The sequence below is a fragment of the Anabrus simplex genome, chromosome 4 (genome assembly GCF_040414725.1).
Source record: "Anabrus simplex isolate iqAnaSimp1 chromosome 4, ASM4041472v1, whole genome shotgun sequence".
NCBI classification, from domain to species: Eukaryota; Metazoa; Arthropoda; class Insecta; order Orthoptera; family Tettigoniidae; genus Anabrus; species Anabrus simplex.
In genome coordinates, this window is record NC_090268.1 from 407399090 (window position 1) to 407409937 (window position 10848).

The following is a 10848-nucleotide window of genomic DNA, read 5'->3' on the forward strand; positions in this document are numbered from 1 at the left end:
GCTTCGATTTCTTGCCAGAACGTGCTCTTCGCCCACTCCCCGAACGTGTAGCCCACCCACTTCCACTAGGCTCTGGCTCTGAGGTCCCTACAGCTGTTGTTGCTGGTTGTGGGGGAGGGGTAACACATTTCTCATCTATTCCAGTACTTTCTGGAACAACCTCATTCACGGTTGTTGCAGTTAATGGGTCAATAAGTGTTGTTTCACTTTCTTTCACAGGTGGAGTACCTACTGGGTTTAGTAGGTACGAATACTTCAACAGGTGTTTCAGGCGATTTAGGCGGTGATGCTGGCGAGGGAGTAGGTGCTCATGGTTGAATTCTTGCACTAACTTTAGTCAAAGTTGAGGGTGGTAATAACGTCTCAATATCAACAGCACCTTCACCGCTCTTTTCAGATACTGTTGGTATTTCTTTCTCCTCAACTAATTCCTTTACTTTAAAAACTTCGTGTTCCACCTCTTTCACAAACTTACCACAAGGTTCATCACTCTGACTTACTTCAACAGAAATTTTGGAAAGGCAATCCTGCCTCTCCTTCAAAACTACAGAATTTCCCTATATAGCTGATTTGTCATTGTGAATGCATGAAGTCAACTCCACAGATGTCTTGCATAGATTTTCAAGTGCTTCCTTCATTTCAACGTCACGAGATTTCTTTGTGAGCTACTCGTCATTCTTAAGTGGAATTTCGAATAAACTGTTACGAATAAGATTCTCTGCCACAGGTACATCCTTTTCATCTAATTCTCCCTTAAGTCGTTTTAAGGTCTCTCTTCAGAACGAGTAGCAAGGTCAAGCAATGCATTTTTACTAACATTCTCTGCCTCTTTCCATTCTACTTCTCTTGATCTTTTCTCACTTCGACCAGGTTCAGACATTTCTTTTCTCTTTTCATTACGGAGAGCCACATCCAAAGATGAAGCACGACTAAGACTTTCTAAGAACTGTGTGCCATGTGGCAAAAGAATCTGCTACAACTGTTGTTGTTGCCGACGATCCCATGTTTCTCGCGATGTAGGTCGCTGATGGCGATGATTTGAATCAGAGGACGACGAGGATGAAGTAACAGTAGCAGCACGAGAAGAAGGAATCTGGTTCTTGTGACTGCTGTTTCGCGCAGAGGTTGACTGAGTTGTAGAAATAACTACCCCACTCACGCCAAGATTACCACTTAGCAAACCACACAGTTGGGCCAGGCTGTCTTACGCTGATGATAAAGCACCTGATTGCATGGAGAAGTGATTCAGACCACCTAAGCCAAGAGGGGTATATGACAGACTCGGATTTGGAAAGAAGAATGTCAAAGCTGAAGAAGGAATACTAGACAATGCAGAAGGTGCTGGTGGAGGTTTGTTATTGGTGTGCCCTCTCTCTGGTTCAGATGGTTTTCGTACCTTACTTTTATCAGGAGGACTGGATCCAGAGCCACTTAAATCTCCACCTTCCATTCCTGTCAATGATGGTAAAGACAGTCCAGCAAGATTGGAAAACAGAGAGTTGGTGAGACTCATGTTACTCAGATTTACCGAACCACTCATTCCTCCCAAAGCACTCATAACTGGCATTCTTGCAAATGGAAGCAACAGTGGATTGTTCTCAGGATCGAATCTGCCTAAAGATAGACCGGATAGGAGGCAACAACCTCAGGTTCAAAGGACCAATCATCAAGCAACCTCAAAGCCCGATCAAGAAATACCTTGCTATGCGTGGGGAAATTGCATGAAACAACAACCGCAGAAGATATAACACGACATATGAAAGACGGAGGAATCCAAGGAAGCATAACATGCAAAGAGTTGACAACACTGGGTGGCAATAAAGCTTTCCGGATTGGAATAGACTTCCAGGAAAAGGAAAAAGCGTATGAACCGTCCTTCTGGCCAAAAGACGTCACAGTGCGAAGATATCGATTTCACCCCTTACAACATCACGGGGTCTCGCTCAACAGAGGAAAATAAAATGCATACCAGCCAAAAGCTGACCGTCCTACTATGGAACATCGAAGGATTGAAAAGCATGGCAAAGATCTCTACTAGTCAAGTACTTTTCACAAGAGATATAGTTATCCTAACATAAACCCTAACTGAGCCCATGGACGTTCCGGGCTACTACGGAGTGCACGCTCTGCCAACCCAAAGCAGGATGGTCGACATTCAGAGGGTGTCTTTATAACAACGAAATGGGCAAAGTAACGAAAACACACACAGAGGACATCATGGTTATTCTCTTCACAACAAATATCACAATCGTAGGAATTTTTTTACACCCACAATCATCGACGGAAGATGCGTTTGGGTCAGTTGCCCGAGCAGTCTCTCTAATTGAATCTGAAGAAAATGTTATAATTGCTGAGGATCTAAACTGCAGACTAGACAAGCCAGACAATAAAAGCGAGTTAATTTCAATCTATTGACAGAAGAGAATTTCAAACTGGTAAATAGAAAAGAGCTTCTAACGTACTTTACAAACAATGGTACATGTGCAATAAATCTAGCGTTTATCAAGGTAAGATCACTACGCTCTATATCACAAGGTGGACTCTGGTCGTCGGCCAACACACCGCTCAGGAAGCACATTCCCATTAAGATATACATTGAAATTAAATCAACAGTGAAGGAAACACAAAATACCAACAAGGCACCAACATTGGCGAGAAAAATAACTGAAAACAGGACGGAGAACTTACGGAGGGTGCGGAGGAAGCGATGCACCACCTTAAAACCAACAACATCGATCTGGCTTTGAAAACCATAGAAGACAGCATTAGGTAGTCACCGTCTCCTATAATAAAAGAAATGCGAAACCATGGTTTGACAGGGAATACTATGAACTAAGACGTTTAACACTGGAAGCCCTCCATAAAGCGAGACATAGCGGAGAAACAGAGGACATTAAAGAATACTCAATGAAACGTAAAAAGTACAAACTCACTCTAAAAGGTGAAAAACGACATCATCAGGAACAAGAAGCAGAAGAATTAGTCGAAGAGGCGAACAGAAACCCGTCCGTTGTCTTAAAACGGAACCAAGTTAAACAAACCACGACAATAAAAATGGACGTGTGGGAAAACCATTTCAATAACATCCTCAACCTGCACCCAATCCCAATAACGACTCATGAGGTGAAACAAGCCATATCAAGAACCAAAAGCAGGAAAGCTGCTGGTCCTGATGGGATCTACATTGAACTTATCAAGGCAACCGAAGACGTACTCCTAGAAGTGTGGACTGAGTTATTTAACGCGTGTCTAGACAGCGCACAAATACCTAGATCTTTAAGGAGGTCCATGAGAAAACAATCTATAAAGGAAAAGGAGACAGCATGGACCCAAACTCATTTAGAGGCATCGCCCTAGAAGACAATGCTTTCAAGATCTTTATGAGAATAATCACGGACCGATTAGTGAGGGAAACGGACCATCTCCTCCCTGAACGTCAGTATGACTTCAGAGAACATCGCTCGACACTGTAGGCAATAACGAACCTAATAAGTGAAGTAGAACAGGCCTTAAGATTTCCAAAAGGAAAATACTACACAGTATTCATCGACTACACAAAAGCCTTCAACACCCTAAACAGAAAAGTAGTGATTGAGAAACTAGCACAAATGATTGGAGAAACACACGGCATTACAGTCCTTCTGAGGAACATCCTAGAATACAACATAGTTAACATAAGTGATGGCAGCTCTCTTTCCCAAGATATTTACCAGACCAATGGAGTGATGCAGGGTGACCCAATTAGTCCAATACTATTCAACATTGCAACTGCAGACGTATCGAAAGTAGTAGAATTCAGTGAAACAGTATCATAACACATATATGCTGACAACATGGTAATTGGGTCATCCAACTTGGAAGACCTTCAGGAAGTAGTGAACATGCTGGAAACATGGGTAGAAGGAAATGATCTGCAGGTAAACAAATCTAAGACAGTAATGATGATCTTCAGAAAAGGAGGAAGAGCTGCAACAAAGGACAAAATTAAATTTGAGAACAGAGACTTAAACATAACGAATTCCTTCAAATACCTTGGAATAATCTTACAAATGGCAATCAACTCCTACAGAATGCACATAAAGGAAAGGGCGACAACAACCATCAAAGCGATATACAGTATTAAAGACCTCCAAAAACTTTCTTTAAAAACAGCAATAGAGCTATTTCATGCTGCAATAAGCCCAATTGCCACCTATGGCACTGAAATTATTTGGGAAAAGTTATCTGTAGCTGACCTTAGGGCTCTAGAGAAACTAATAGCCATGTTTCTAAAGCGATTATTAGGTGTGCCTACGAACATAGTCAGATTAGTGTACGAACTTTGTAAAGAGCTATTCTATATTGAGGATCTAAGAATCAGTCTAGTTCTGCCATTCACAAGGCAAGGCGCAAAGATAATTGAAGAGAGAAGAATGAAACGAGCCCAAATCGAGCTCGAATTCTATGCCACGGATGCCATGCTGGAGCGATAATGGACAGAAGCGAACTACGAACAGCGACATGTAGTTAGTTACAAGGATGACAGTCCATGGCTTCCACCATAAGCTATGTGCGGCTACGCGATTCCATGAGTGTGTGTGTTCTCCATGTGAGGAAGTGTGTGATCGCCACCACATACCTAAGTGCAAAAGAGACCAAGATCAATCAACGAATACAGTAAAGACAAATAACTATTAAACTCTTTGCACATTTGTGCGCATTTCGCTTATTATATATTAAATATTTCTTTTACAAAGAAATTCCATTCAAATTCTATTATATGACTGTCCCTTACAAATAAAAGTTTTACCGAGCTCGATAGCTGCAGTCGCTTAAGTGCAGCCAGTATCCAGTATTCGGGAGATAGTAGGTTCGAACTCCACTGTCGGCAGCCCTGAAAATGGTTTTCCGTGGTTTCCCATTTTCACACCAGGTAAATGCTGGGGCTGTACCTTAATTAAGGCCACGGCCGCTTCCTTCCCACTCCCATCCCTTCCCTGTCCTACCGTCGCCATAAGACCTATCTGTGTTGGTGCGACGTAAAGCAACTAGCAAAACATAAAAAAATAAAATAAAAGTTTTACTCAAAATTTCTTGGGCACGATTTTTTTACAAATATACAATAATTTTCACTCAAATTCTTTGGCTGATTCCCTTCCTTCTCAGATTACGTTTGATTGTATTCTTTCACCTAGTCACGAATAATCGTTCATTAACAAAATTAATTATTAACAGAGAAATATTCCAAATCCAGCTGTATAAAAAATTATCACGATAGGAGTATGTGAAAACTAACCAGAAAATCCTAAATCAAGAGCACACTGGTGCAAAATGTCTTATGGTCAAACGATTCCCTCAATCATTTATAAAAATAGATTTTATAACCGTATAAATATTATTATTATTATTATTATTATTATTATTATTATTATTATTATTATTATTATTATCTTGACCCTTCGGATTTTATTGAAGACTCTATAGTAATACCGTTCATAACTTATAGCAATGAATAACAGTATAATATGAAGACATATGAACTTAAATCATCCCCAAAATTTGTTTTTGAGTTTCAAATGATTATTATTCCCTAAATACAATAACTATGGCTATATCCATAATCACGAATATCATAAAGACTAACGTGTACCCTAGCGGTCACTACGCCGTCAATTATCCTCATTACAAAATCATTATACAACTACCACCCACACAAACTTTTATATCTCAACAACGTTATTATACTTCGCCCTAACCATTATTTCTATTTCCATGACTATTACTTTCAAATACACTATCTCTATTAAATGCACAGTGGCTGATAATAAGAGCCCTTTAAGTTCAGATTTAGATATCTCAATCTCTATCAGTACTTCAGTTGGATCATTGCTTTCATGTCGGATGATGAATTTTTATTATTATCATCATCATATCATCATTATTATTATTATTATTATTATTATTATTATTATTATTATTATTATTATTATTATTATTATTATTATTATTATTGCGGCCTCCGATATACCAGTAATCCATCTTCGGAAGAACTTCACTAACTCATATTCCCTATCAATGAATTAATGAATCAATGAATCTATAAATCAATAAATCAATGAAATACATGCTCTACTCTACCGGCACCAAAATGAAATAACTACTCCTCTAACTAATAATTAAGGCCACGGCCGCTTCCTTCCCAGTCCTAACCCTTTCCTCTCCCATCGTCGCCATAAGACCTATCTGTGTCGGTGCGACGTAAAGCAACTAGCAAAAAAAAAATCTAATAGCAAAAATGTTACTTTACACGAGAATACAATCTTTCGAATAATCTACAGAAAGAAAGGATAATATTTAAAGAATACTCATGGTTTCGATGTAGATCCCTGCATCAGGAACTTAGATGTAGCTGCAGGTCCTCTCTAAATTATGGCGGATTGTAGATGCACAGGTTTATTGTGCTGGATCCCCACATCTTCAGCTTCGTAGTTTATGACTTCGGTGCAGCCAGATGATATGGACTGACACTGACGATCTTTTGAAGTTTCGTTGGAAATTCTGCTTTGTCGATCCATGGTGGAAAATCAGTTCTTGTAATTGGCTGAAACTAACGTTTATATTAGAAGTGTGCTCCACCTGTTGTATTTCACTACTTTTGTGCATTAAAATACTTAACTAGCGCAACGATCTACAATGTAGCTCAATGCTTCGTTAAAGTCTTGAATTGATACCCTGTTATAATTTCTACTTCTTCTTAATTCTCAATCCCAAGATTGGTTGGCAGCAATTCGTCTTCTCCACTCTTCTCTGTAATCCGCTAATCTCTTCATTTCCACACATGAGCCTGCTCCTACGTCATCTCTGATCTGTCTTGCATATTTCAGTCTAGGTCTTCCTCTCTCTCTTTTACCTTGAATCATTCCTTCCATGACATTAACTATGAAATCATAAAATCTCCACAAATTCGAAGACCAGAAACGAAATTGTTAAAAACATCTTGGATAAAGTTCACCAACGAGGTAGAGAACATTCGAAGTTTCCAGATCTATTGCTCCGATCACGTTGCCTCTTGATGCTTTATTTAGAACACTCTAGAATCTGCAGCAATCGAAATCTGGAAGAATACTGTGTTCTCACAGAATATACTGTCCTATCGCCTCGATGTTTTCACTAAAATGAATGTCATGTACATCATGTAGTGCGATATACCGTCATGGCTGAAACGTAATGCAATTTATACTGTTCTAGAATATAATCCGTACTGTTCCATAGTTTGTAAGGTACTACTTGTCGTGCGAAGTCATTATTTTGTACTGTCCCGTAGTCTGTACTGTAATATTCTGTAATAGTCTTCTTTTTTCGCCCAACATACGAATCAAAAGTGACGTAACCTTCCGTACTTATTGGTAGAAAGCAATACTTTAACATGATTCGTCCTTCCATATAAAGTGAAGATGATTCTCTCGTCCCCTTCTTCAACTCATACTGCACGACGTGTTCTACGCTGTGAAGTAGCCCAGGTCTTTGACCGCTTGAGCTAGTTCCGCTCGGCCCACAACGGAACGTCCTGTCAACCAGCTGATGCCCCGTCTGCGCGTACTCATGTATAATTGTACGTGAAATAAATCAAACCTTCATTTACGCTTACAAAGCATCGTTTGGACGGATACAGTATAGCCGCCATCTTGCGCAGTAGCCCCGCGCCAGCTTTCGCCATAAGAGCCCTGTATAGACGCCATCTTGCATAATCACCCCTAGGCCGTCTTCTTAAGTCCTGTCTTCCTTGCGCCAGCTTTCTCCATAAGAGCCTATGTACAGCCGCCATCTTACACAGTAGCCCTTGCGCCAGCTCTCCAGAGTTAGTCCCGGGTATAGCAGCCATCTTGCGCAGTAGCCCCCCGCGCCAGCTTTCGCCATAAGAGCCCTGCATAGCCGCTATTTTGCGCAATCACCCCTAGGCCGTCTCCTTAATTCCTATGTCTCCCTTTCGCCAGCTTTCTCCATAAGAGCCTATGTACAGCCGCCATCTTGCACAGTAGCCCTTGCGCCAGCTCTCCAGAGTTAGTTCCATAAGACACCGTGTATAGCCGCTATCTTGCACATTAGCCCCTGCGCAAGAGTTCTCCTCTTCTACCTACTGTCAGGGTTGAGACCTTCGGGTCAGAGGGTCCCTGATTCGATTCCCGGCTCGGTCAGGGAATTTAATCACGTCTGATTAATACTTCTGGTCCGGGAACTGCATGTTTGTGTTTGTTCCAACACTTTCCCCTTCATATTCAGACAACAAACCACACTACCAACCACCATAGAAACACGCAATATTAATTACATCCCTCCATATAGGATTGGCGTCAGGAAGGGCATCCGGCCTAAAACAGGGTCAAATACACATGTGCGACGCAGTCCGCACCCGCAACCCCACAGATGTGGGAAAGCAGTGGAAGAAGATACATACATACATACATACATACATACATACATACATACATACATACATACATACATACATACATACATACATACATACATACATACATACATACATACATACATACATACATACATACATACATACATGCATGCATGCAGAGATGACGAAAATTGAAAAGTGTATTTCCTTGTTACTGTGGACACAACCGATACAGAAAACATCATTCTTTTTAAATTATGAGTAATATACAGATGAAACTTTCATTTAATATACATGCAAATAAATGATAAATAAATATAATGTAATATATTTTCAATATAATACATAATCTAGAAACCTGTTTGGCAATCTTCGATGTTTAGCGTTCGATCTTGTTCTCGAGTTAGACGGTGACTACTAATTCCCAAGTTCTTGTGTACCATTTGGTCTTCAACAGCTGAGACCGGAAGTTCATCAATGTATCGATAGCTCTCCTATGACCTAATGTTCTAGATGACGTCTGATCATGCCGCACCTGCTCTAAGCAATATTCTGCTCCGTCGAACAAAACTTCCCTGGCCACGTATGAACGGGGAAACACTGACTTCGTAGTGACCGTTCCATATCATCACATATGCCGAATCCAGAACTTATCGCCGTCTTGGAGAGGTTCCGCGCACCCTTCCTTTGATCGAAATATTTGTTTGTGCAGCATGGAGCTCCTGCTTGTTTTCCAACATATCCTATAGTTCGCTACAATGCGCTCAACGACATTTGAGCATCTGGGTCACCACACCGACTCCTAGGCCCGTCTGCGGCATTGAATCAGTTTCTGGTGTGCTCAGTGTCATTTTTCCAACATTTCTTAACGAAGCTCTCGCGGTATAAAAATAGGCGTGTCGCTAATTAACAAGCCTTTCCCGATGTTTTGCTCTGATGTATGTTTCCAAAACACTGGCGATTTTTCACATTTATCATGCAGAATATTTCTGACAATTTCTTTGCATTCGGCGTTATTTTCTTGTGCTCGTTATATTTCTTGGAATTTAGAATCAGATCACGGCAGCGCTCGGACAATGCTATCTCCAAACATTTGTTCATAGTAGACTCCGCCTTCTGAGATGTGTCTCACGTCCTAGGATCGCGGGACAGAGATCCGCGAGCAGCGATTAATTTGTCTAGACTCAGAATGCGTCTGTCATCAAATTCAAAATTCAACAGACGCAATCTGAGTCTCTGTATCCGCGCATTGATTCCCAATAACTCTACCAGAGGCTTGTGATCCGTGTTTAATTCAAAGGATGCACCCAATAAATAAACCTGGAACTCCTCACACGCCCACGTCAAGGTCAAAGTCTCTTTTTATACTTGGGCGCATGTTTTCCCCGTAATAGTCTGGGACCTGGACGCATAACATACGGGCAACTAATGCGTCTGTCATCTAAACTGCTCTAAAATTGCTCCCAGCCCATACGAAGAAGAAGAAGAAGAATCTGCTATAACTCTGGTAGGATATCCCTTTATGTACATCCTTAGATTCGTAGAAGATGTAAGAATACGTTTGATCTTCCCTCAAGCCTCCTGTTGTACATCTGTCTACACAGACTTGTAATTCTTGTTCAGCAATGTCAACAAGGGTACGATCAATTCGGCAAGATTCGTGGATGAATTTCATTATATAGTTCACCATTCCAAGATACTGTCATAACTGAAGTATATTACTGGGGGTTTTAAGGTTTTATATTGCCAAGACTTTCTCAGGATCAGGTAGGATATTACCGTCCTCTAGTATGTGGTCTGGAAATTTCACGTTTTGGAAACGAAATTCACATTTAATCAATTAGTTACTACTGATCTGCATTTAGGGCAGTTACCCGGCTAGCAGATTCCCTATCTGTTGTTTTCCTAGCTTTTACTGAAATGATTGCAGAGAAATTGGAAATTTATTGAACATCTCTCATGGTAAGTTATTCCAATGCCTAACTGCTCTTCCTATAAACGAATATTTGCCCCAATTTGTCCTCTTGAATTCCAACTTTATCTTCATATTGTGATCTTTCCTACTTTTAATGACATCACTCAAACTTATTCGTCTACTGATATCATTCCACGCCATCTCTCCACTGACAGATGGGAACATACCACTTCGTCGAGCAGCTCGTCTCCTTTCTCCCAAGTCTTCCCAGCTCAAACTTTGCAACATTTTTGTAACGTTACTCTTTTGTCGAAAATCACCCAAAACAGATCAAGCTGTTTTTTCTTTGGATTTTTTCCAGTTCTTGAATCAAGTAATCCTGGTGAGGGTCCCATACACTGGAACCATACTCTAGTGAAGTCAATGACTGTATCATAACGCCCATGTGACAGCAAATGCTTCTAGGCTGGTTACAACCCAATAGAACGAGTGGAGCCAGGATAAGGAAATGATAAGCCTGAACGGGTTATACGATTGATAGCAG

At 40.6% G+C, this 10848-nt stretch overlaps 1 pseudogene; it reads right to left on the bottom strand.

Moving 5' to 3' along the window:
* Positions 1-557: 557 nt before the first annotated feature.
* Positions 558-7861, bottom strand: LOC136872303 (uncharacterized; annotated as a pseudogene).
* Positions 7862-10848: the final 2987 nt, after the last annotated feature.